The sequence below is a fragment of the Tamandua tetradactyla genome, chromosome 4 (assembly GCF_023851605.1).
Source record: "Tamandua tetradactyla isolate mTamTet1 chromosome 4, mTamTet1.pri, whole genome shotgun sequence".
Classification (NCBI taxonomy): Eukaryota; Metazoa; Chordata; class Mammalia; order Pilosa; family Myrmecophagidae; genus Tamandua; species Tamandua tetradactyla.
In genome coordinates this window covers 196405052-196430270 of record NC_135330.1, presented here as the reverse complement: position 1 = coordinate 196430270, position 25219 = coordinate 196405052, and the positions used below count along the sequence as shown (strand labels likewise).

The 25219-nt window shown below is 43.0% G+C and overlaps 1 long non-coding RNA gene and 1 pseudogene across 1 annotated transcript; both read right to left on the bottom strand.

Annotated features, from left to right (window-relative positions):
• Nucleotides 1–6045: 6045 nt before the first annotated feature.
• LOC143679641 (ornithine decarboxylase-like) lies at nt 6046–7622 on the bottom strand (annotated as a pseudogene).
• Nucleotides 7623–8306: 684 nt separating this feature from the next.
• LOC143679640 (uncharacterized) lies at nt 8307–14998 on the bottom strand. The gene is made up of 3 exons (XR_013173884.1): nt 14577–14998; nt 9461–9590; nt 8307–8520 (listed from the first exon to the last, which is right to left on the bottom strand). It is a non-coding gene; the product is annotated as an uncharacterized LOC143679640 (long non-coding RNA).
• Nucleotides 14999–25219: the final 10221 nt, after the last annotated feature.

The window sequence follows — 25219 nt, the reverse complement described above, 5'->3', positions numbered from 1 at the left end:
TTATATAGTACTCTGGACAAAGTAAATATTCTGGTGAAATAATAGTAACAGAAATACATTGGTAAAAATTGATACAATACATTTTTTAAAAATTTAATTTATAGACACGAGCCAGAGTAAACAAAAAAATAATAATTGATAGAAAGCTTTGAACTAAGTAATAAATTTGAAAGAATTCCAATGTCATGTTTATGCATACAGCAAAACCAAATGCTTCACTGATTGAGTAAACAGTAAGAAACAAGGAGAAGCAGTTAACGAATTCTAATAGCTACTAGCCTGCTGTACCTGCTGTTATTGTAATGATTCCACTGGTTTTAAGTCATAGGTTATATTGAGACCAATTTAAAGCTAAGTGTTAGTGGAATAACCCAAAATCTACCTTTTATCATCTGTGTGGCTTCGGGTTTGTTGTTTGTATTTGAATTTATCAAACAAACCAACAAACGCTCTTCCTGGATGCTGCTCCATCCTGTTGAGGCTGTGCTGCCATCCTTCACCAATCTTACTTTGGGGGCCAGGCCAAATGGGTGTAATTTTAGCCCCTTGGATATAGGGGGAAATGTTTCACATTTAGCAGGAATTGGAGGGAGGGATGTGTCACAAACCCCTAAATCCGCTAGATTTGCACAACTATAGTAACTTCTGACCTGCTGGAGATGTGTTAGTCATCCTAGCTGCCTCCTTAGCCACAAAGCACCAACTCATGAATACTCAGCAGCTGATAAACCCAATTTTTTAAATCAAATATCTAAAGATGACACTAATACAAAGACATTAATACAATACAACCCAAATTGGGGAGCTATACCTAAAGATGATACTAATACAGTAAACTTGTTGGTTTGCTGATCAGGGGAAAATGAGGTCTCTGACTCACTGCTTCATTACTGAAGTTTTGCACCTTGAAGCAAAATACTGGCAGAGCTGACTATAAGGGCATCCCAAATGTCCTTTTCTTGCTAACAAGGGCCTGTGGTGTGGATGTGAATAACAGTGCTCACAAGTAAATGGGCCCTGAAAGCAATAATTACAAAGATTGCCTTAATTAGATCATCCATGTTCCGAGAGACAACTGTGCTGAACTCCTACGGATTTCATTTAGCTACTGTAGCCCTAAGCCACATTCATGAGAAAGTGGCAAATGATAGCACGCACGCTGATAATAAGGGCTTCCCAAAGCCATAACAACAAAAACGATGACACATTTCAGGATCACAATTGTGCCCACACCCCATCAAACCGCAATCTAACACAATCCATGTCTGCGTCTCATTCTATAGCTACAAATTGAGCACAACAAGCAAATCGAATACAAACTGAGTAATAACTGATGCTTCCATCCTCAAGGATCAGTTACACTGAAATTTTCTATTCCATTTTGTCTACTCCATCTCATAAAACAAAGAAATGGGATTTCAGAAGGCTTCCTGTGATGGTTGATTTCATGGGTTTGCTTGGCTAAGTCATGGTGTCCAGTTGTTTGGCCAAGCAAGCCCTGTCCTGATTGTTGCCAGGAGGGTATTGCATGGACCTAAGTCGTTAGTCCGCTGGTTCCCTCTCCAGCTGATGACATCTCCGATCAACAGAGATTCTGTCAGTGATGAGAAGAGTCACCTCATCCATCAGTTGAGCCTTACGGGAGAACTGAGGATTTCAGCAGTCATAAAGAATTTCTGTCTCTTCTTTGGGGAATTCATGGAAACCTTCATCAGAGTCCCCAACTTGAGGCTGCCCTATGGAATTAGAATTTGCCAATCCCTAACAGCACATGAGCCAATTCCTAGAATAAATCCCATAATAAATAAATGAACAAATAAATAAACAAGGTCAGTTCTGGTTCCTTGGAAAGCTCTTGCTAATGCATTTCCCATGGAAAAAAAGGAGTGCACAGTCTAAATGGGTTCTTAGGTATCTGGATAAACTTGACCATTCAGAAACTCAGCTTTCCTAAGAATTTTGGATTGTGACATACTTAAAACACTGTGTAGGTTGGTTTGGATTCTAACCATGCAGTATATCCTTTTTAACAACTATTTATCCTAATTTACCTTTACCTCCTACCTATGCACCTTGAACATTTCTTTTGACTCACAAACAAGATACTGTTTTTCAACTAGGCATACATTTCCTGAATCTGCACAAACTCTTGGTTTTTCTTTCACAGACCCCTTTCTCTGTTTTTAGTCTTTCCTCCTTTCTTTTTCCCTCCTTTTCCATTTGGAAGCTACATTCACAATGAAGACACAATGTCTACCAGTTGAATGCTCTTTATTTCAATTTACAGTATGCATATCATCTCACTGAGAAGAAAGAGTGCCGGCTCTGTGCTATATCCTTCCAGCTACTTTCTACAGCCTTCTGAGGTCTAATCCTACAATTGTGAACTTGGAGAGAACTTAGAAGTCATCTGGCCTATGCTCATAGTTTTATAAATGAGGAGATGGTGGCCCCTGGGCATGAGCTAACTATTTTCCATATTGCACTGTAGGCGAGCAAAGTCAGGCTATCATATCTTGTCTTCTAGCTCTAGCCCAGTGCTTGTCCTAGTACTCAAAATTTTTTCTCCTCCAGTTACTTTTCTTATTGATGGTAATGCACATCTAAGACTGTGTTCTAGTTTGCTAGCTGCCGGAATTCAACACACCAGAGACAGATTGGCTTTTAATAAAAGGGGATTTATTTCATTAGTTCTTCAGAGGAAAGGCAACTAACTTTCATCTGAGGTTCTTTCTTACGTGGGAAGGCACAGGGTGATCTCTGCTGGCCTTCTCTCCAGGCCTCTGGGTTCCAATAACTTTCCCCAGGGTGATTTCTTTCTGCATCTCCAAAGGCCTGGGCTGAGCTGTGAGTGCTGAGATGAGGTATGCTGAGCTGCTTGGGCTGTGCTACGTTGCACTCTCTCATTTAAGCACCAGCCAATTAAGTCAAACATCATTCATTGCAGCAGGCACGCCTCCTAGCCGACTGCAGATGTAATCAGCAACAGATGAGGTTCACGTACCATTGGCTTATGTCCACAGCAACAGAACTAGGCACGTTCACCTGGCCAAGTTGACAACTGAATCTAACTACCACAGGCTGTAATTGTTTATTTGTTTTAGAAGGGAGAATGAAGTGGGTGGTGGGAGAGGAGTTATTCGGATAGTGTCCAGTTTCTGGAGTGCATGAAACTTTCAAGCAGAATAATTATAACCTCCTTAATTGAAGGGCCCAGAATAAACCTGAAGTATTAATAAGAATCAGATATGGTTTGCCTAACCACAATATGAATTTACATCTAGCTATGGAAGATGGAATGCAGGAAAGTGTGCCTTCAGAATTCATTTATTTTGCTTGCCAAAAAGTCAAATTGGCAAGTCTTGCTCCGTCACCCTGTGGCTGTGATTATGAACATTCCCAGGAAGGTTGCAGATATGTAAACAAAGTGCTGTGAAATGTTCTATTTTGGAAAGTGCACACAAGATGTCCAATATGGAGTTTTCTTCAAGTCCAAAGTGATATACAGATGTGCACAGGCTCTGCCTCGACTGTCCCAAGTTTCCTTCTGTGTCCCCAGGGGTCACCGACTGTCTACCGTCTCCTGGTGAGATTACAACTTGTGCTCTGCAACATTGCTAGGTGGGTGCCGTGTGAGCCTGGCACAAAGAGCCACTGAAGTTTGCAGGGAGTGACCTCATGGAACCTCATGGAACCAGCCCTCCATGGGACACCCGCTCTACGATTTACATGCAACACCAGCCAGGGCTGGCCGTAGACAAATGGAGGCCAACCAAGATGGGCTGCTAACACATTTTGCCCAAGTTTACTGCTTCAGCATTCCCACTACTAGAAAGTTAGCTTGAAGAGTCAGTGAAGCTGCCTTAATTCAATGAAATAGTATGAATTAAAATCAGTGTCTGGCTCAAAGCATACTCATCGATGAAATGCTGGAGAGCAGTTTGCATGAAAAAAATTTAGGAGGTGTTTACATTCATGAAAAACCTATATGCAGAAGCTTGCCTAAGTGCAAAGAAATCTCAGGGCTTATGAAAAAACCAAGGTGAATAAAAAGCACTTTCTATGAAAATGACAGCACTAATTGTTTCTTAAAAAGCAATTTCGTTAAGTTGAAAATCCATTAAGTCAATGAACTATCACCCTGAGTTCAAAAAACGAGACTTGCCTTGGCTTACTGTCCTTGCACTCAGTGCTTTTAAAATGGAAATTTATTGTTTGTTTTGTAACACTTACAAATGCACTTTACTTTCAAAAGACCTGACTGTTTGCCTCTCCTCTACATCCAATTTACATCTACTTAAATTAAATTTATTCTTCATAAGCCTTGAAAAAGGGAAAGAGAAAAAAGACAAGAGAGAGACTCCGCAATTACAGAGTTAAGTAAAAGTTTGACGATGGTTTTCATTCATGTAAGTCTCTGCATCCAAGGCAGCAGCAGAGTGTTTTCAGTTACTCAGAAGAGAGAAGGGTGCTGACTAATCTACAAAGTCACTGACCTGGACTGGAGGCGAGATGGGAACTGAAAGAAGAGGTGACCCGGTCATGGGACCTTCTGGAAAGACTCGGATGACAGAGCTGTGGTCTCCAGGCTCCTGCATCCTGGATGAGGTCCTGCATCCCTCTGACCTGGCAGCTCCCCCTTCTCCAAGCTACACCTGAGGCAGCAATTCTGCCCAGCACCCCCTGGAGACCCCCCACTGCCTGAATAAACACCTTCCCCACTTTTTTCAACAAGTATTTATTGAGCGACTACTATGTGCCAGGCACTATTCCAAGACCCTACCTTTGTGGAATTTAAATTCTAAAGCTTAGAAACATCTTCATTTTGCCAGAGGAAACCAAAAATAACTTTGAAAAACAGTCAAATATGTGAGAATATATACAAGTGTGTGCACTCGGAGAGCAAGCATTGGAGAACATAAGGAAATGGAAAAATAAGAACAGCATTATGTGATGGGACTTAAACCTGATGCCGGCTCCTCTCATCCCCATAGGAACACGGGGAAGGTTTGGCGCGTTTGCAAAATCTCCGGGAAATGGTGATGTGTAGAGGAAGGAGATGGGGTGTCCTTTCAGGGGGAGAGAAGTGCAAAGGGGCATCCAAGTTGCAGCCGACAGAGCCTCAGCCCCTCCTGGAGGCCAAACGCTCCCTGGTCGTCCCCAAACTCCACCCGGAATACATTCCCAAAGAGAAGGAAGGTTGTTTTCCTCGGTTACTGGACCTGATGTTGGAAATGTGGTTCTCATTTGTTCTAACCATCGCCGTGTTTCCAAGTTCATATTACGCTTGACATTGACTTTCCCCCCAACCTCTTATTTTCTTTTCAAGCCTAAGCAGCTCAGAAAGAGAAACACATGCTGGTCATTGAAGCTTACAGGACCAACCCCAGTCTTTGTGACTTTCGTTGTCCAGCTCCCTTTAAGGTCTGGGCAAGGGGTGGGGCAGGGAGGTTAGGGAGGCTAGGGAAGTCAGGAAGGCTAGGGAAGTCAGGGAGGTCAGGGAGGTCAGGGAGGTTAGGGAGGTCAGGGAGGTCAGGGAGGTCAGGGAGGTTAGGGAGGTCAAGAGGTCAGGGAGGTCAGGGAGGTTAGGGAGGTTAGGGAGGTCAGGGAGGTCAGGGAGGTTAGGGAAGTCAAGAGGTCAGGGAACTCAGCTGAGGCCCCTGGTCTCCCAGGTCCCCCCCATTACAAAGCTCGTGATTAGACTGGACATTTCACACGCCCTCACCCGAGCTGCACAGTCTCAACCCCTGCCCTCTATTCAGGACACAGCTGATAGAAAGGAGGAGTTTCTCATTTCTGGTCCTGCCCTTTGTGTTAATACACCCTGTCAGTTTTTTAAATGTCTTTAAATTTCAAGACACTTTATTTTTAAACAGGTCACCACACGGAGCTTTTGACCCATTCTGCCGTGGCCCAAGCTACAAACGCTTGCTCAGCAGTTGAGGGGCACTCCTCAGTAGCATGCTTGAAAGTGAATAGAAATCCATATAAAACAAAATAAATAAGTGATTTCCATAGGAACACAGATAAGTGGGACCCCCTCTCCTTGTCTTCCAGATTACCGCATCTGTGACAATCCTATTCTCGCAAAGACCTTCCAAAATGAACAGATATCAAGTGAAACGGTCCCCCCCAATCCTTTAATTCAGGCCAGATGCACGGCTGACAGCTACAAAAACGGTATTTCCACATTAATCCCAGCTAGAGCACAGGTTGCTGGGTGACGCTTCCTTTCACTTTCCCAAGCACAAGACAAAAGCAGGGTGCTCGGACCGCTGGCCTCTGCTGCTCTCCTTCGGGTGGAAAATCATGGTTCTGGGTTTGCTGCATGAGTTGAGACTTTGGCCCTGATATCACATGGTGGATCGCTGGCCTTTGGAATCCACTGAAAGGAGAAGCAGCAGCCACCGTGCAAGCAAACACACTTTTCAAACAGCACCACATGCATTTCTGGCAGGTCACAGCGCTCAACAATTCAATCAAGGCCATTCCATGTCGTCCCCATATGCTAGATGAATAGTACTTCTCATCTGGGCTGGGTGTTTTGCAGAAGGGGCTTTATGTGTACATGAGAATAAGGACGCAATTAAATGACCCATACACCCCACCATTCACCTAATACGGAAAGCCTTGTTCACTCAATTCATCTTCATCATTAGAGCCTGTCTGTTGCTTTAATATACTTTTTTTGGCCATGATATTCACTGCAAGCATGAAAGTGGATGCAACATAATATCTGCCTGGTTCAGCTATGATTTTCACTCTAGACAGATGGAAAATACCTGTCCAATGCTGGATTAATTACTCTGGAGAGCTCTTCAAACTAAAGCTTCACATTGTTAGATGCAGGAAAACCTGAAAATACCTGTCAATGCTGGATTAATTACACTGGAGAGCTCTTCAAATTAAAGCTTCACATCGTCAGATACAGGAAAGCCATGACCAGTATCATGTGGGTCCCCCCTGAAGCCAACCTTGGCTCCCATGTCAAAGACACAGTGGGCATCCAAGACTGCCCGCACGAAGCTGTGACCATCAGTACAGCCACTTCCCACATGGACACTGACACCATTAACATCAGTATTTAGCTCTTAGCCCATGCCAAAAGAAGCCTGCCAGCTTTCAGTGTGGCTCCAAATTTAGCACAGAGGTGACCGACTGCTTTGGAGTCACCAGTGACCATCCGCAAAACCAACCTCGCCTTCAGGTGTGCCCTGGCCACTTCCATCCACGTGACCTTGCTGTCACACGTCATCAGCTCACCTCCATGATTAGCAACATGTTTAATTTGAAACACTTGTTTACAAGGGTTGGCATGGTTTATCCTCTTGGGAAGCACCCCAAGACTCCACCAACTGTATCTCAGTCGAATTCTTCCCACTGGTAACCAATGTCTCCACTACGACTCTACTCTCGTTCAATTTGACTGCATAGACGCGGCCCGGGGAAGAGCTCGCTACCATTCTAGACGTTTCTTTAGAATGCCTCAACATAGAAGGCATCCTGATCATCAGAAGAACACACTTCATTAATCATTTGACCTAGAATGTCCTTGGCAGTAGAAACTTCGTCAAGGAAATGGCAATCAGACTCTTCATGATTAAGCTGTTCATGATTATCGATGTTCCTCTGAAACGCAACAAGATGGAAAATGAAATCATGAAATTTAAAGAAATTGTTTCCAGCCTTTCACCAAAGCAATTCTCCAGGAATTCCAAACCCCACCGCGTCGTGAGACTTGCGCCGAGGCGCAGTAGTGGAAACGTTCTTCCAGCGCTGGTCCCAAGGTGGCGCTGGAGCTGACCCACCCTGTTGGCTTCTAACAGAAAAAAATACACGGGGTAGGCAAGAGAATTCTTCTGTCTGGGCGGTCCACACACAAACGATTTTTGGATTTTCCAACATAATTATTTGAAGTCTATTTTTCCTTGAGAAACTTAAACACTTTTTCATTAACTGAAAAATCTTATGAATAAATGCAAAGTTTTTGTATAGTATGTCTATACTGCCATGCCGTTGGCATCTTTAGCACAAAATATTACAGCCGCTCATCGGTCTGCGCAATAGCACTCAGTCAACAATTTCCACTTCTACTGGCAGTGGAAATGAGTTTTAGAAGTTTGTGTGGAGTGTGAACATAATAAAAACCTGTAAAACGTGAATGTTGTCATTGCAGCACTGGCTGGAGTATCTTAGGCGTCTTCTCCCTTTGGACGTTCCCTGGCTGCCCTCCTGCCACACACCACACGTGCTCCCCGCCCACACACATGTACCACACACAGAGGCGGCTCCGGGCTCACCTGTCCAGAACGGAAGTCTCTGAGGGACACAACATTGACGCTCTAGATGTGCCTCATCCTCTGGCCTCACAGAGCCGCGTTTTTTATGTGACCGCATTGGTTATCCTGATTATAATAGTCTTTTCAGCAGGGCAGTATTCAGCTTTGCTTATTCTTCTCCAAAGACTGTCCAGGAAATGCAGGAGCCACCTTGTTTAACCCAGTTTTATATCTCTTTGCCCTTTTATGAAAACATAAGTACAGATAAATTAGTCTAATAAAAGAGCTTTGAAAGGAAATTGGAGATTTCATCTGGTTCGGTTCTGAGACTTGAGATGGTTTTTTAAATTAATTAATGTGTTGAACAAATATTTATCAAACTCCTCCCACACAAAGCCAGTCAATTGTCTAAACCAACCAGGTTAAGGCAGCATGGCTAAATGGAGTTATTCCAATGCAACTAGCTACTGTATTAACCCACTGGCCTCAGATTCTTCGTCTCTTCTTTGGGGATGATTCCTAACTTGAAGTGTAGAAGTGAGTCTCAAATAAAATAATTCATGTGAAAATACCTATGCCAGGCTTGGTCTAAAGCATACTGAATTTCCTTTATTGGGGGCCAGTGACCCATGAGTTCACTGTGCTGTAACCACAGAGTGGAGGGCAAAGGGCTGCCATCCAGTGGCAGCTGCATCTCATCTTGCTGTGGCTTAGGGTTGAGTCTCAGAGGTTCTCAGACCTGGGTCTGTGTTAGAATCACCTGGAAAACCAGCTCACTCTCCTGGAAATTCTGATACTTCAGATCTGGGCTAAGAGCAGAGAATGTCTAGTTTTAAGAGCTTTACAAAGCGATTCAGATGCCCCCACCATCCATAGATGGTTTGAAGGTCACTAACCAGAGGGTTCAGGGAAGAGAGAGCTACCAGATGAGAAAGGTCTTCGTGTTAAGTACTTCATAAAAAGGGACCCTGCGTCTGCAGGAGTGTAAAGACAAGAAAGTACTTTGTGAAAAGGTTGATTCCCATAGTGTATGAAGTTAAGCAAACCTGAAACAGACTGAGGATGCCCCCACAGAGAAAAAGCTGTGACTGTAGGTCCATCTTTCTAAAAAGAAAAACATAAAAGTAACATATATAAGTCTTAAAGATTGAGGCAAACCTACAAAGAAACACTATACCCACCATCTCACCACAACTCACCCTCTGAGAAACACAGTAGAACAATTATAGCTTTCCAGGTGCTTGACAAGGATTTATTTGTCTGATGAATATTAATTTGACAGTGGTTATGTTCTGAGAAACACATTAGTCCCTGAGGATATAAATTGAATAAACTGATTCAGTACTTTCTCTTACAGAGTTTATGAGCTCCTGGGATGCTGAACAAGGAAACAAGACTATTAAAATAGATTATGAAGAGTGTTAAGACATAGAAAGGAGAGGAAGGTATAAAAGTACATAGGTAGCCTCATGTATTAGTTTCTTTTTGCTGCCATAAAAAACTTACTGCTTTAAGACCACACAAATATGTTATCTTAAATTCTGCAATTTAGAAGTCTGAAAAAGTTTACAGGGTTAAAAGCAAGGTGCCTGCAGGCAGTGTTCCTTTTGGAGCGTTAAGGAAGATTCCATTCTATTGCTTTGTCCAGTTTCAAAAGGCTGCCCACATTCCTCGGCTTGTGGCCTCATCACTCTGATTCTGTTTCTATCATCACATCCTCTTCTCTGACTCTAACCCTCATGTTTCCCTCTTTTGAGGACCTTGTGTTCACATGAACCCACTCAGGTAATCCGAGATAATCGCCCCATCTCATGACCCTTAAATTAACTGTATCTGCAAAGTCCTTTTCGCCATGTAAAATAACAGAGCCACAGGTTTCAGAGACTGGGACATGAGTATCTCATGTTGGGCGGGTGCTGTTCTACTGCCCAGCACACCATCTAGCCCTGACTCAGGGAATCAGGGAGGCTTCCTAGGGGAAGACACATCAGAACTGAAACTTAAAAAATAACACAACATCTTTCCAGGAAAAAAGGGGGACAGCCAAAGAGGCAGGTTAGTCATTGAAAGAGGAAGATTCACAAACAGGAAACATGTGAGAAGACCCAGAGTTAAAAATACAGCATACCATGTTAGTTAATGAAAGCACCTTGTGGCTGGGCAGGGGTGAGGGAAAAGGCCTTTAAAAGTAACCAGAGGTTAGATCATGCAGGACAATGGAGCCTGGAGAGGAAGCTAGCAGACGTCGCCATGTTCACCATGTGCCTTCCCAGTGGAGAGAGAAAACCTAAACGTCATCGGCCTTCTTGAACTGAGGTATCTTTCCCTGGATGCCTTAGACTGGACATTTCTATAGGCTTCTTAGAACTGTAAGTTTGCAACTTAATAAATTCCACCTTATAAAATTGTTTTGTTTCTGGTACACTGCATTCTGGCAGCTAGCAAACTAAGTAAACACCATCCTAAGTAAACAATCAATGGCTCCCAGTATAATTACATAGTTATTCATTCACTATGATCTACATGAGGACATTTTCATTTCTTCTGCCAAGAAAGAAGAGGAGAAAAAAATGAATAAACAATGAAAATAAATAAAATAAAAAGGAGAAACAATAACACCAAGAATCCCACAACCTTCCCTTATATCCCCCTCTTACTGATATTTAGCTTGGTATATTGCTGTGTTACATTTAATGGAAGCATATTACAATGTCACTGTTATTTATAGACTATAGTTTGCACTGATTGTATTTTTTCCATATCCCATTATTAGCACTCTGCAGTGTTGACATTCATTTGTTCTCCCTCATGTAAAAAGATTCTTATATTTGTACATTTAATCACCATCATTGTCTACTCTAGGTTTCCCTGTTGTGTAGTCCCAGTCTCTGTCTATCCTTCTGCTCTTCCGCATGCTTCCAGCCTGCCTCTTTCAACCACACGCACAACCAGCTTTGTTCAGTGTAATTACAGTATTGTGCTACCATCAGATAAAATTTTTCTATTCATTTCTGAATCTTTACAATCAATCCTATTGCATAATCTGCATTTCTTCAGCACCAATTGCCCACTCTCTACTCTCTATCTCCTGATAACCTATGTTCTCAAATTTAACTCTCAAAGTTTGCTCATTAGTGTTAGTTCAAAATAGTGAGACCACACAGTATTTGTCCTTTTGCTTCTGGCTAATTTCACTCAATGTAATGTCCTCAAGGTCCATCCCCATTGTTGCAACATGACTTTATTATGATATACCATATCAGTTTTTAGCTTCTCTTTTTACCCTTACTGATTATCTTCATTTCTACACATTTCTCCATGCCTCTCTCTCCTGTCTGCCTGCAGTGTTCCCTTTAGTATTTCTTGTAGAGCAGGTCTCTTATCCACAAACTCAGCTTCTGTTTGTCTGAAAATACGGATTTTGTTTGTCTGAAAATATTTTAAACTCCTCTTATTTTTAAAAATATATTTTTTAATTGAGAAAGTTTCACACAGCATCCATCCAAAGTATATTGTGAGTCAATGACTCACAATATCATCACATATTTATATATTCATCACCATGATCATTTTTAGAATGTTTGCATCACTCCAGAAAAAGAAATACAAAGTAAAGAAAAAACTCATACATCCCATATCCCTTACCCCTCTCTGTTATTGACCACTAGTATTTCAACCTACCCAATTTTTTTTACTCCTTATCCCCCCCTTATTATTCATTCTTTTTTTATCTTTATTTTCTTACTCATCTGTCCATACACTGGATAAAGGGAGTGACAGCCACAAGATTTTCACAGTCACACGGTCCCACTGCAAAAGTTGTATTGTTACACAATCACCATCAAGTATCAAGGCTACTGGAATACAGTTCAACAGTTTCAGGCATTTCCCTCTAGTTACTCCAAAGCACCAAAAACTGAAAAGGAATGTTAATATAATTCATAAGAATAACCTCTTGACTCTGAAATCTCTCAGCCTCTGAAACTTTATTTTGTCTCATTTCTCGCTCCCCAGTTTTGATCAAGAAGGCTTTCTCAATCCCATAATGTCAGCTTATCCCCGGAGTTCTGTCCCACATTGACAGGGAGATTTACACCCCTGGGAGTCATGTCCCATGTAGGAGGGAGGGCAGTGAGTTCACCTGCTGAGTTGGCTTAGAGAGAGAGGCCATATCTAAGCAACAAAAGAGGTTCTTTGGGGGTGAATCTTAGGCATAATTATAAGTAGGCTTAGCTTCTGCTTTGCAGAAATAAGTTTCATAAGGGCAGGCCCCAAGATTGAAGTCTTGGCCTATTAAATTGGTAGCCCAGAATGTTCACAAAAATATCAGGTCTTCCCCAGGTGGGTAAGTTTAATATTACCACATTTTTCCCTAGTTCATCAAGGGGACTTTGCAAATATTTTTTTATCTTCTGCCTAGATTACTCTGGGATGTATCAGGGTATCACATTAGCCTGTACAAATCAACACGATCTCATGCCTTATTCAAGATTCCATGCAATTATGGTGTTCAAATAAACTGACCATATAAGTTAAATTAGATAATGCACTACCCAAAATATAAATTTTGTGCCAAATAAACATCTTCCCAGTCAGTCTTACACAGAAGTTGAAGTTTTAAAATATGGACCATATCATTCTTTACCCTGTATTTTGATTTCCCTTAGTCCTATCCAGATCAGCTTCATTCATCTCTCCAGTCAAAGTCTGATCACTTTTTCAACTCTGTTAGCAGTTGCTATATGGGGTAGCGCTGACTTTCATAGCCTCAGTGCTCTAACTCTTGAGTCTCAGGTGTCACATAAATACCCAAAGTTTCTGTCTCTCTCATTTTTGAAAATCAGTTTTGCAGGATGAAGAATCCTTGGTTGACAGTTTTTCTCTTTCAGCATCTTGAATATACCATATCACTGCCTTCTCGCCTCCATGGTTTCTTCTGAGAATTGCTCACATAGTTTTTTTGAGCTTCCCTTGTTTGTGATGGCTTTTCTCTTGCTGCTTGTAGAATTCTCTCTTTGTCTCTGGTGTTTGAGAATCTGATTGGTAAGTGCCTTGGAGTTGGGCTATTTGTATCTATTCTGTTTGGAGCATGCTGTGCTTTTTGGATCTGTAATTTTATGTCTTTCTAAAAGATGAGAAATTTTCAGTGATTGTTTCCTCCATTTTCTTTCTGCCCCTTTTCCCTTCTCTTCTCCTTCTGGAACACCTATAGCACATATATTTGTGTGCTTCATGTTGTCACTCAGACTGAGACCCTGCTCATATTTTTCATTCTTTATGCTATCCATTCTTTTGTGTGTAGGATTTCAGATATTCCATCCTCTAGTTCACTCTTCCTTTCTCCTGCCTCTTCAAATCTGCTATTGTAGGTCTCCGTTGTTTTTCGTTATTCATCTCTTCTGTTGTGACTCACTCCTGTAGTTCTGCCATTTTGATTTTTCAAGCTTTTGAGTCCCTCTTTATGGTTGCTCTATGTTTTCTTTATATCCTGTATCTCTTTTGCCATATCTTTCCTCAACTCATTGATTTGATTTTTGAATTGATTTAGCATGCTTGTTTGAACATCTTTAGTTAGATGTTTCAACTCTTTATTGCCTTTAAAGTATTAGTTTGTCCTTTGACTGGGGCATGTCTTCGTTTTTCCTTGTATGACTCTAATTTTCTGCTGGTGCATAGACATCTGATTTCCTTGATTCATTTATTCTGGAGGTCGTTTTTTCTCCTTTTCCTGAGGTTTTCTTGGTTATTGGTTTTGTTTTCTACTTGTTCTTTGACATGCAGTTTAACTCGTTCCAGACCTCTAGCATAGCTTCTGTTTAACTGATAAGAATTTTCCAGCTTTTGTTTTTCTCTTTCTTGCCCTGACTAAATGGAACCTTTTTTGATGAGGGTCTCCCCAGATGTGTTCTCCCCCATGGAGATCTTCCCAGTCTCAGGAGGAGGGTGTGACCAGGTCAAGGTTTCCCCGAGATGAGACCCAGGAGGCTGTCTGACTCTTCTGTCAAGCCTCCGGACTTTGTGCATTTCCCGTCCTGCCCAGCAGGCGGCGCTTGTCAGCCCACAGCTCCACACTGGAGTAAAGTGATGCGGAGCCTTTAATTCTCAGCAGACCCCATACTGCCAGGGGAATTGCTGAGTCAGAGGCTGAAGCAGAAGGAGGTTTAAGCTATTTCTGATTCCCTGAAGGATCACAGCCACTTAAGCTGAATCCTTTATCATTCCCTTTTCTTGGGAAAGATATCCCCTTAATGGAATTATCTCCTTCACTTGACTTGTCACTTTGTATCTCAGACGTACCTTAACTCCACCCTTGCTTGGATCAGGGCTGACAGTTGAAAATGCCCGAGGTCCTCTTTAATGAGCTACATAGAATACTAAAAAAAAAAGGAACAAAAAAGTTGAAAGAGGGAGAGAATAAATAAAATCCATTTTTAGAGCCAGTCCCCAGCCTCCACGTTTCACCAATCAAGAGCTGGAGTTGTTACCTGGTTCTATGTGCCTCTTTTCTTCGGGTCCAGCCTTGTTCCAGTATTCTGAGCTCAGCCAACTCCAAAGCCTCCTTTTTCCTTCCTTCATCAGCCCAATCTCCTCTTCTCTGCTGGGAGATATCTAAGGGTTACTTTCCTGCCTTTTCTATGTTTATCTGTGCTCAGAGCTTGTATTCAGCAGTTCAAATTTGTTAATTAAAGCTACAATTGGATATTGGCTGAGTTACCTTACCTTACTGTCAGCAGAGACTGCCTCTTTTTCTCCAATAGCCTGCCATGCCAGCGGGGGAGGGGTGCCAACCTCTGCCATTTGGGAGCTTTACTTATGGTTCCTGCTGTGATCTTGGCCCTTCCATCTATTCCAGACTAGTGTATGATATGTGTCCAGTTGTGGATGTGCTCCAAACTGCTGTTCTAGACAGTTCCTAGCTATTTACTTGTTGCTCTAGAGGACAAACCAAATTCCATGCCTGTACTAGATAGGGTTCTCTAGAGAAATAGAGTCAGCAGGAGATATTTGTAAATATAAATTTTTTTTTTATATTTTGTACATAACCATGGAGAGGTAGAATTCAAGGTCTGTAGGGCAGGCCACAGGCAGGTAGCTCCAATGAAGGTCCCAAATGAACTCTCAGGAAAGACTGCCTGGCTGAAGCAGAAACAGTGATTGTCTCTTCAGAATCCTCCTTAAACACCTTCTGGTGATTGGATTAAGCATAGCCCATTGCAGAAGACACTCCCCTTAGCTGAGGATGCAGGCAATGCAGTCATGATTTAGGGCCATGAAATGTCCTCATGGCAATAGACAGGACAGCACTTGCCTGACCACCGGACAGCCAGGCACCACCACCTGGCCAAGTTGACATGTGAACCTGACCGTGACAACACCTCCTTATGCCTCCATCTTGTCCTGCCTCTTTCTATTCCATTGTATTTAAATTTAATAATTTAAATCTTTGCATATGAAAAAAGATCTAAAGGAGGTAAGGATATGAGCTTTTGAGCTACCTGGGAGAAGTCCTAGAGAGAAGAAACAAGTGCCTGGCATGTTTGGAAAATATCAAGGAGGCTAGGATGACTGGCAGAGAGTGCACAAGGGAAGATCTGAGACCAGAGAGGTCATCAGGCCTTGTAAGGACATTGGCTTTTTTTCTGAGTGAGATAGAATGCAGCTTTTTTAGTAGAAGAGTGATCTAGTATGTTTTGCCAGGATCATCTGTCTTCTGTTGTAAGAGTAAACTGTAGGAAAGTAGCTGTAGAAGCAGAGAGTAAAGTTAGAAATGCCTGCAATTATCCACACAAGAGATGCCCATAGCATGGACAAGATTGGTAGCTGTGAGTGCGAGAAGATCCTGGATATAATCTGACAGTAGAACCTATAAGATTTTCTGATAAATTGGCTTTGGGGTATGAAAGAAAGAGAGGAGTCAAAGATGAGTCCACGTATTTTGTCCTGAACAACTAGAAGGACCGAGTTGCCATTACTCAGATGGGAAGACCACGGGGGAGGCAGCTATGAAGGGGCACTCAGAGGTTGGATTTTGGACATGTTGAGTTTGAGTGCCCAATAGACATCAAAGAAGGGATGTCAGGTTGGCATTTGGTTATATGGCCTTAGAGTTCAGGCTTCAGATTAAAATGTGAAAGTCTTCAGCATAGCATGGTATTTAAAGCCAACACATTAGATGAGTACACCAAGGAAGTGAGTTTAGAGAGAGAAGTTCAAGTACTAACCTCTGGAGCACTCCAGTAAGAGAGGTCACGGAGATGAGGCAGAATCATCAAGGAGGCATGGAATAATAGGCAGAAAGGCAGACATCAAATTAGGAGAGTAGAAATCACTGGAAGCCATGTGAAGAAAGGATGGCAAGAGTAGGAGGTGATCAATTGTTTCACGTGTTTTTGATAAGTCAAGTAAGATGAGGAGATAGAATTGACTATTTTATTTATCCACATGGAGGTCATTACTCACCTGAATAAGGCAATTTTGATCGAGTCACCCATATTTATATTATAAAATCAATACCGTATCTTAGTTATTTGTTTACATTTCTTTCTACACCACTGATGTATGAAATTCTTGGACAGAGGCAGTATGGTGTCTCACTCATTTCTGTGTCCTAGCATACAGTAGGTGCTCAAGGAATATTTGTGGAATGAATGCGTAAATACATAAAAGGGATATTTTAGGTATTGGCCTAAGATGCCCATTGCAAAGCACCCATTATCCCGGAAATATTAGGCCCAAAGGAGGTCTGTCAGTGGACAAGAATGTACCTGAATCACATCAGGGAGATAGATCATCAATTATCCTGTTCTTAACAATACTGTTATTTCATGAATCTCATTTTGTATATCATCATCATCCAATAACCACTTTCTGTCAATTTTCCCCTCAGAGTTAACCTTAAGAGTTTTCTACTTTCTAATTAGCAAATCCTCATGCACCCCATCGTTATAAACTCTCTAAGACCATTTGTATACTGCTTCCATACTAATTGTCTTCATGACCAGAATTTCAATGGCACCTGGTGGCTTCTAACTGCAGGGAACAGTCATTCATCTAGGATGACAAGAATATGGATTAAATACATATTCACAGCCCCAACCAGCCTGTCCACATGAACACAGAAATATGAACAAGGTTTGAAGGGAATTAAAGTCTTTTAAAGTGTGCCAGGGACTCTTATTTTAAATAAATTAGTGATTTTACGTAAATAAAAGTCTATTTTGTATAAATTAGCTTATTGAGTCTTTGTAGCAACACTTAAGTTTGGTATTATTCTTTCCATTATACGAGTCGGGGAGCTGAAGCAGAGGGAGCTTAGGGAAATAGGCCCAGGTTGGTGGTGAATGACTGAGTCAGGATTAAAACCCAGGCCCCATTTACCTCCAAACCTTTCCTTTCCTCCCGACAGGTAGAAGGTGTGTGGGCCATGTTTCCCACATGTCTTAGAGGCTCCCCCTGGACACCCTGTTCCCCAAAGCAGACATGCAGCCCAATCACTAGACAGACACAAGTCCAACGGAGAACCTATCCTCCCCATTTCCTTTCTAGGTGTCTGTTCAGGCCAGCACCAGAGAAGCACCCCCGGGGATCCAGAGCAAACCACCTTATCCTAAGTGGTAATGACATTTGCATTTCCACAGTCCTTCACAGTTCACAAATCCCTTCTAATCACATTTCATTTTGTCCTTGGCACAAGCTTGACCAAAAGTTCTTACCATCCTCATTTTACAGGAAACACGTATAAAAGCATGGCACAGATATCTATGATTTCATTATCAATATTTTTCTACATTTCAGAGACTTGCTAGAACCACAGGAAGCATTGATTCCTCAAGACAAATTGGACCAAGGGATAAGCAACCGAAAGCACAGTGCAGGCACTTCACAGGGTGGGAGCAGCCCTGTCTACTTCATGTCTGTGATGCCAACCCTTAGAAGCAGGCGCTCAAGAAGCATTAACTTAATTCATTAAAGAAAAGAAACTCCAGGACCTACACTGTCTGGTTCATTACTTTCAAGAAGATTTTACAAACAGGGGTACTTGCGATTACTATCTCAATTTGCAAATGAGAAACCTGGAGCCCAAACAGACTAAGCTTAAACGTGAAAGCTTTTCCATGAATGAAGGAAAGTCTGAACTGGGAGTTTAGTTACAGAATTTTTTTCACCACACTGCATCATAAACACCAGATCCAGACTCCAGGAAAAAATCAAAGTTGTTATGCAAGAAGTCAAAGGAGACACTATCTCATAGTCAGCTTCTAGAAGGCTGGGTAGAATCAGGCTGCCACTGGCAGGACAGCCATTTGTGGTTTGTCCAGTCCACCCAAGTCCAACTGGAACAGGACCAGGAAGTCCATTCATCTCCCCTGTTCCCTGTGTTATAGCAAATCACAGTTAACTAGACCCTGAAGGTGGGTTAAGAGGAGCCACCAAAGACTACTTGGTAAGACTTCCACCAAACTATGTTGACATGTGAGCTAAGACAGTAGCAAACACTGATTTGAAATCTCTTTGGGTAAAACATTAAAGAAGGAAAGTATCCTAAGGAGCTTACCACACTTAACAGCTCTTCACCAGCCAAGTTCTAGCCTCTTTACTCCCAAATATCTGAGAACCCCTTCAGACCTACCTCCTAGCCATTCCCCTGCTTACCCCATCTGGGTGAAGTGTGGATTGCTGCCTTGTCTCTGGTTGTCCCTTCTCAGCCCAGGCCTCTTCAGCAGATACTCCTTTTGGGCCATCTATTTCATTCCCACCTCTGGCTTCACCCTGAGATGCTGTCTTAGAACATATTCTACAACTCTCACACCAAGCCCACCTCACCTGTAGTTCAATCCGAAGAATCCATGCTGTATGGAGCTCTGGTGCTACTTTTGGTAAGGGAGTTCCACAGAAAGGGAGCCATTTCACAGCATTGATTCGAAGTCCATCAACAAATCTTGCTCCAATCTCTTTCAACAAGTATTTTATCATGTATATCCTATTGTGTGAGGTATAGCCGTGTATCCCAAGAAAATTAAAATAAAATTTTGTATCTTCATAAGGTTTATAATTATTGGAAATGGGGGCAGAGTAGGCCAAGATAACCTTAATATATGATGAAATGGGTTGAATTTCATCATAAATTTAAACTACTATAGGTGCCCAGAGGAGAAGGAGATAACATCAAATTAGAAGGATCAGGATAATCTTTGTAAAGGAGTCAATATTTAACGAGCATTAGAAAAGATCACAGAAGGGCATTTCCTCCCTCAAAATGCCCTTCACAAGAGCATGTGAAGGGAAATTACCAAGAATGCATCTAAATTTGTGGAATGACTTAGTATGAGAGAAGAATGGGCAAACAAAATTCTGGAACGATGGGGGTCAACCATGCGGCTTCCTGAAATGCCAAGATGGGGCATTTCATCAAATGAAGGGTACAACATGTTCGGACACACAAAGTGTCAAGCAGCATTTAAGTTGCAATCTTTCTACGCAGAAAGCTTGTGGCGGATGGGACCCTTCATGCCGAGAGGGACATTTCATGAACATTTGTCTGGAGCATCTGCTCATGACCCCATACCACAGTCCATTAAGCTCTTCTCCTCTGCTCCAAGATGTCATAAAACTCCCACCTCCTCTTCCAAACCTTGACCCATCTTCTGAAGGGAGTAGTAAATTCACTTTTACAAACTAAATGCATGATCCTGGGCCATCCCTCTGAGCTTACCTCCTATTTCCCCAAAGTCTCCCACCCTCCCACCCTCCTCCTCTGTCGGCACTTTTGCTCATTCTTTGAGGTCAAATATGATTGCTAAAATTCAGTTAGGTCCATTCCCCGCCCCCCCCCCCTCGTGCTGCATGCCTTAGACCGTGAGGTCTGCCCTGTGTTGTTCTCACATGTGTAGCAGGGGTCTTCTCCATCCTGTGCAGAAGTCAGGACAGCTCCAAGGCCAGCCCAGGACTCTACGAAGTAAGGGAGACTTCCTATGGTGAAAACCCGACATTACTGATAGAACCTCAGTTCACAAACTCTTTTCAGAAATAGTTCAGGAATGATCTGAGAGGTGCTATGAATCCAGTGGCAGATTTCCTCAATGGCTGTTCACCATTTTTACTTCTCCCTGGCTCTTGTCAAATGTCAACACTCTAGGCAATGTGAGAATTTGCCAGTTCCCTCGACACCCAGGCCCCGGGGACAAAGGCACCTCAGGGACACACTTCTAAGTGGCTCTCTTCAGATGGGCGATGTGTCTAACATTCCCAGAGCAAAGGGTGAGAATGCTGAATTCAGGCATGTAGGACTGAAGGTGGATTCCCCTAACACCACAGGCAAATGTAAGCAGGGCAGGTGCAAACAAGCGTCACAGATGTTAGGATTAGCCATCACACAATAGAAGGAAACCAGAGACTCCACTTCTCTGTAGGGCCACACCCAGGGGATGTGACTGCCAAGTGATGGCAAATGACACTCTTCAAAAGTAAGGCTCTGGAAAAAAAAAAAAGTAAGGCTCTGAGTTGGACCCCGAGCCCTGGCGTGTTAGCACGGAGTCGGCTGGGCAGCCCCAGCTGGGATCACCCATATGAGAGGTAAGGCTGACAGTTAGAATAGCTGAATGAGAAGAAAAACCAGAGGGAGAAAAAGCCACCCAGAGAAACCAGAAACTAAGAGAAACAAAGAAAAGTGACTCAGCGGTTATGCTGCGGCAGTTTTGAATGTGAGATTCTCGTAACAGACTAGGTGACGGTAATGAGTGAAATTGAAATGCATTGAGCCTGAGAACACAAGAGCATAAGATGAAAAAGATATTCAGAAATACATTTAAACTTGGAGAAACTTCATCAATCAAATGCCACCCAAGCAGAAAAGAAACATTTTGGATAAAAGTCCTTATGCCACGTCATATCAAGGCTTTGTGAGTTCTTCAGATAAAAAGCACCCTGGAAATTCAGGTTTGTGTCAGAACTTTTATTGAAAATACCATTTCTCTCCACTCAGGCTGAATTCTTTGAGGCAAGTGCAGTAGCTTTGGGGGTGAATCTGAAGGTAGCATTCAGAGCAGCGAGAAAAAGCCTGCAGCGCTGAGACCCCCCACCTTCCCCTGACAAATCTTTTGAAAATAAATGATAAAGATCCTCAGGGCTCTTGGCATTCTGGTGGGATTTGGCATTCAAAGAAGCTGGCAGTTTAGAACAACACTTTCTTACAATTACGAAGTGTGAAATTCTAACATGCCAGCGAGGGATAAGAGAGTAAGAGAAGCAGAATCGACTCATTTTTAACTCATTGTGAACATAGTACCTAGAGGCAGTCTCCCACTCCAGGCTGAGTGGGTGCCCGAAGGTACCAGTCCGGCTACCCTAATGATTGACCCCAGCAATCAATACCAAGACTCCAGCCAGGAAGTTTCCGGAATGTAATCCACATGCATCACTAGAGAGGAAAAGGACCACATCAGCCAATTCAGGCCTTTGTCAAAGATGCTTTAAACGCCAGGAAGAAGCTATGGGCTCCAGCTGAAACTGCGACAACAAAAGCCCCCCTATAAGAGAGGGGATTGCTTCTTGTACCCATTTGAAAGGATGTATGTACCCTAGAAAAGCCATGTTTTAATCCTAATCCCATTTTGTAAAGGCAGACGTTTCTTCTAATCCCTATTCAGTACTGTATGTTTGAAACTGTAATTAGGTCATCTCCCTGGAGATGCGACTCAATCAAGAGTGGTCGTTAAACTGGATTAGGTGGAGATGTGTCTCCACCCACTCAGGTGGGTCTTGATTAGTTTACTGCAATCCTATAAAAGAGGAAACATTTTGGAGAAAGTGAGAGATTCTGAGAGAGCAGAGAACGACATAGCCAAGAGAAACAGAGTCCACCAGCCCGTGACCTTTGGAGACGAAGAAGGAAAATGCCTCCTGGGGAGCTTCATGAAACAGGAAGCCAGGAGAAGAAGCTAGCAGATGATGCTGTGTTCGCCATGTGCCCTTCCAGATGAGAGAGGAACCCTGACTGTGTTTGCCATGTGCCTTCTCACTTGAGAGAGAAACCCTGAACTTCATCAGCCTTCTTGAACCAAGATATCTTTCCCTGGATGCCTTTGATTGGACATTTCTATAGATTTATTTTAATTGGGACATTTTTTCAGCCTTAGACTGTAAACTAGCAGCTCATTAAATTCCCCTTTTAAAAATCCATTCTGTTCCTGATATCTTGCATTTCGGCAGCTAGCAAACTAAAGCACTTCTAAACCCATTGTGCAAATGAAAAAACTGAGTCACAGAGTTGAAATTGCCTAAGGTCACATGACTAGTCAGTGGCATCACTGGGACCCAGGGCCAGTGAGTCAAGACCTTCCAGCCGCTGCCCACCTTGGTTCTTATATCTTATCAAAGACATGGCACTTTGCTAGTCTGTGTAGATGATGCAAAGCATAAGACAGCATTTTTAAAAAATTCTATAATAAATAGCATTTCGTATTTTCCTCCCAAGCCAACGCATGTGTATGCGTAGCATTTTGCCACATTGCCTTGGGGGCCATCTGTGTTGAAAATCCACAAAACAGTGATAGAGAAGAGCTGACGGTGGGACAGCTAATACTCCTCTATACCAGGGGTGAACTTCGGCATCAGCTGGTGTGGTTGCACACTAAGGACCAATCATGCCTGTGTGTGTCATCTGACTGACACTAGGAAAGCAGCTTTCTCAAGCCAAGACTCAGCTCTGGATTTCCCTTGGGCCCCCTTTTCCTATAACAAAAGCCCAGTGATAATAACAACACTGACGACACACAGGTTATCCGGCACTGCCCTATGCAGCACTGATTTATTATAATCCGGCTCAACACAGAAATATTTTTATTAAAAATAGAGAGAGACTCTATAAACCCATGATGGTGAGAAAGAGTGTGATGATTTGGGTGAGGCATAGGAAATTGCCAGTACTCAACCTTTTTGACCTGGAAAACTATGCTTTCTCATATGGAACGGGGACAGTGAAGGTAGCACTGCTCTGCGCCCCCAGCCCATGGAATGTTCCCATCGGGATAAGGCTCAACCCTCCACTTTCCTGTCCCAGCTTCCTGCTTGTCCCGTTATCACATATCCTGGGCTTCAATTCCGACTCACGGAGTAACAGCAAAGGGTACAGGTGGGGCCGGGCTGAGGGGCTGCAGGAGGGCCTGGGACAGGTGCAGGCTGGTCTCCAGAGAGAGGGGGTTAGGAATTGGGTTACATGATTCTGGGGGCTGCCAAGCCCATCAGTAGGTATTATACCCTAGCTGAGTTGACACATAAAACTAAGCAGCACAACATGAATGCTCTCTTTTTCCTCATGACAAATCCATGAGGATAGTATCACTTTCTCCCCACTTTTCAAATGAAGAAATAGAGATTCAAGAAGATGAAGAACTTGCCCAAGATGACATCGTTTGTGAAGGACAGCATCAAGACGCACAAACCAAGAAGTCTAACTTCAGAGCCTCTGAACTTAACCTCTGCATTATCATCTCTCTCCAAGTTCAGGAATTTTCTGCTGCAGGTACTCTTATTTGGGCATTGGATGGGGGAAATCCAGCAAAGAGCAGAGCTGAGGAAAAGGTGGCTGCAGCCTTTATGCATTAGAGAATCACAAGCTCCACTCTGTGCCGGGTGCCACAGCTCAGCACACAGCTCCTACAGCCAGCCTCCTTCACATCCACCTCTTTCCCCATCCCTCCATCCTGCCATGCAATGAACATGAGTTGAGTACCTATTAATTGAACCACTACATAAATAAAAGGGTAGCAGCTATGGGGAGCATCAGCCAGTGTGAAAGAAATATCATATCTGATTGGATTTCGCATTAAGACAGAAGTCACTGGGGTGAATGCCAAGCCATTCTTTTGCTATTCTGAATAGACTCCTTCCAAAGCTCCAGTGCAACCCAAGCTGCAGCAGCAACAGCTGGAAAAGCTGTCTCTAGGGTAAGGCAGGTTGGCAGGTACTCAGAGTGGGATTTTACAGTTGCCAGAGAACTCTCGCTCACTTCCCAGAAAAATGTGTCTTCTCACTGTCACCCTCCCTCTCCTATCATTCATGGGGATGCTTCTAAAATTTCTCCACATTCCTCAATGTTTGGAATTGTTTCAACAGAAGACCTAGCTCCACCTTAGGAGAAACTGAGATTACCAGAGTTAACTTCCTAAGTGTCTCTTCTCCTCACCCCCAAACATCATCTCTAGATGACCTTGCCCCAATGGTCATCACCTTAGTTTTCTCATATTTTCAAACTCTTTAGCTTCCTTTCACCTTCTGACTACAAGTAAAATAAATGCTTCCCCTGCCCTCAAAATAACTTATTTCAATTCTGTTTCCCACTCAAGCTACCAAAATGTGTCTATCAGTTTTAAGTAAAAATATTTTTTAAAATAACAGCTGTTCTATTGCCTCTGTCCCATGTCCTCTCAGCTCCCACCGTGGCACTGGAAGGGCTCCAGGCCGCGCAGCAGTGATGAAGCTGCGTACCGGTTCTTCACTCCTGCTCTCCTTGGCTGGCTCGGTGCCATCGGACGTGGGCCTTCTCTCCTCTCAACCTGAAAAACCTCTTCTTTCATTCTCCTTTGCTTGTTCTCTTTCCATTCTCTTCCTGGGGCTAAACATCGATTTTTCAGAGCCTCCTACAGCCTCTTGCTGTGCAACTTTATGTGCGTGGGTCTTGGGGCTGAAGCTCTTCTCCGCTCATGCTGAGGGTGGTCTTTGGCCCCTCGGCTCCAGCCGCCATCTTTGAGCTGAGGCGGGAGGTGTGGTGACGTGCTGGGCAGGGGCTTGGAAGTCAGAGAGTTGATAAGGGAACCGTAAACTAAGGTCTCCGAACCCAACCCTTCTCCTCAGCTTTGACCAGAGGAGCACTAAAAATAAACTTGAGCGGGTCATAATTGAGTCCTGATGTTGTGTCCCTTCTCATCCAACAATCAGTGATG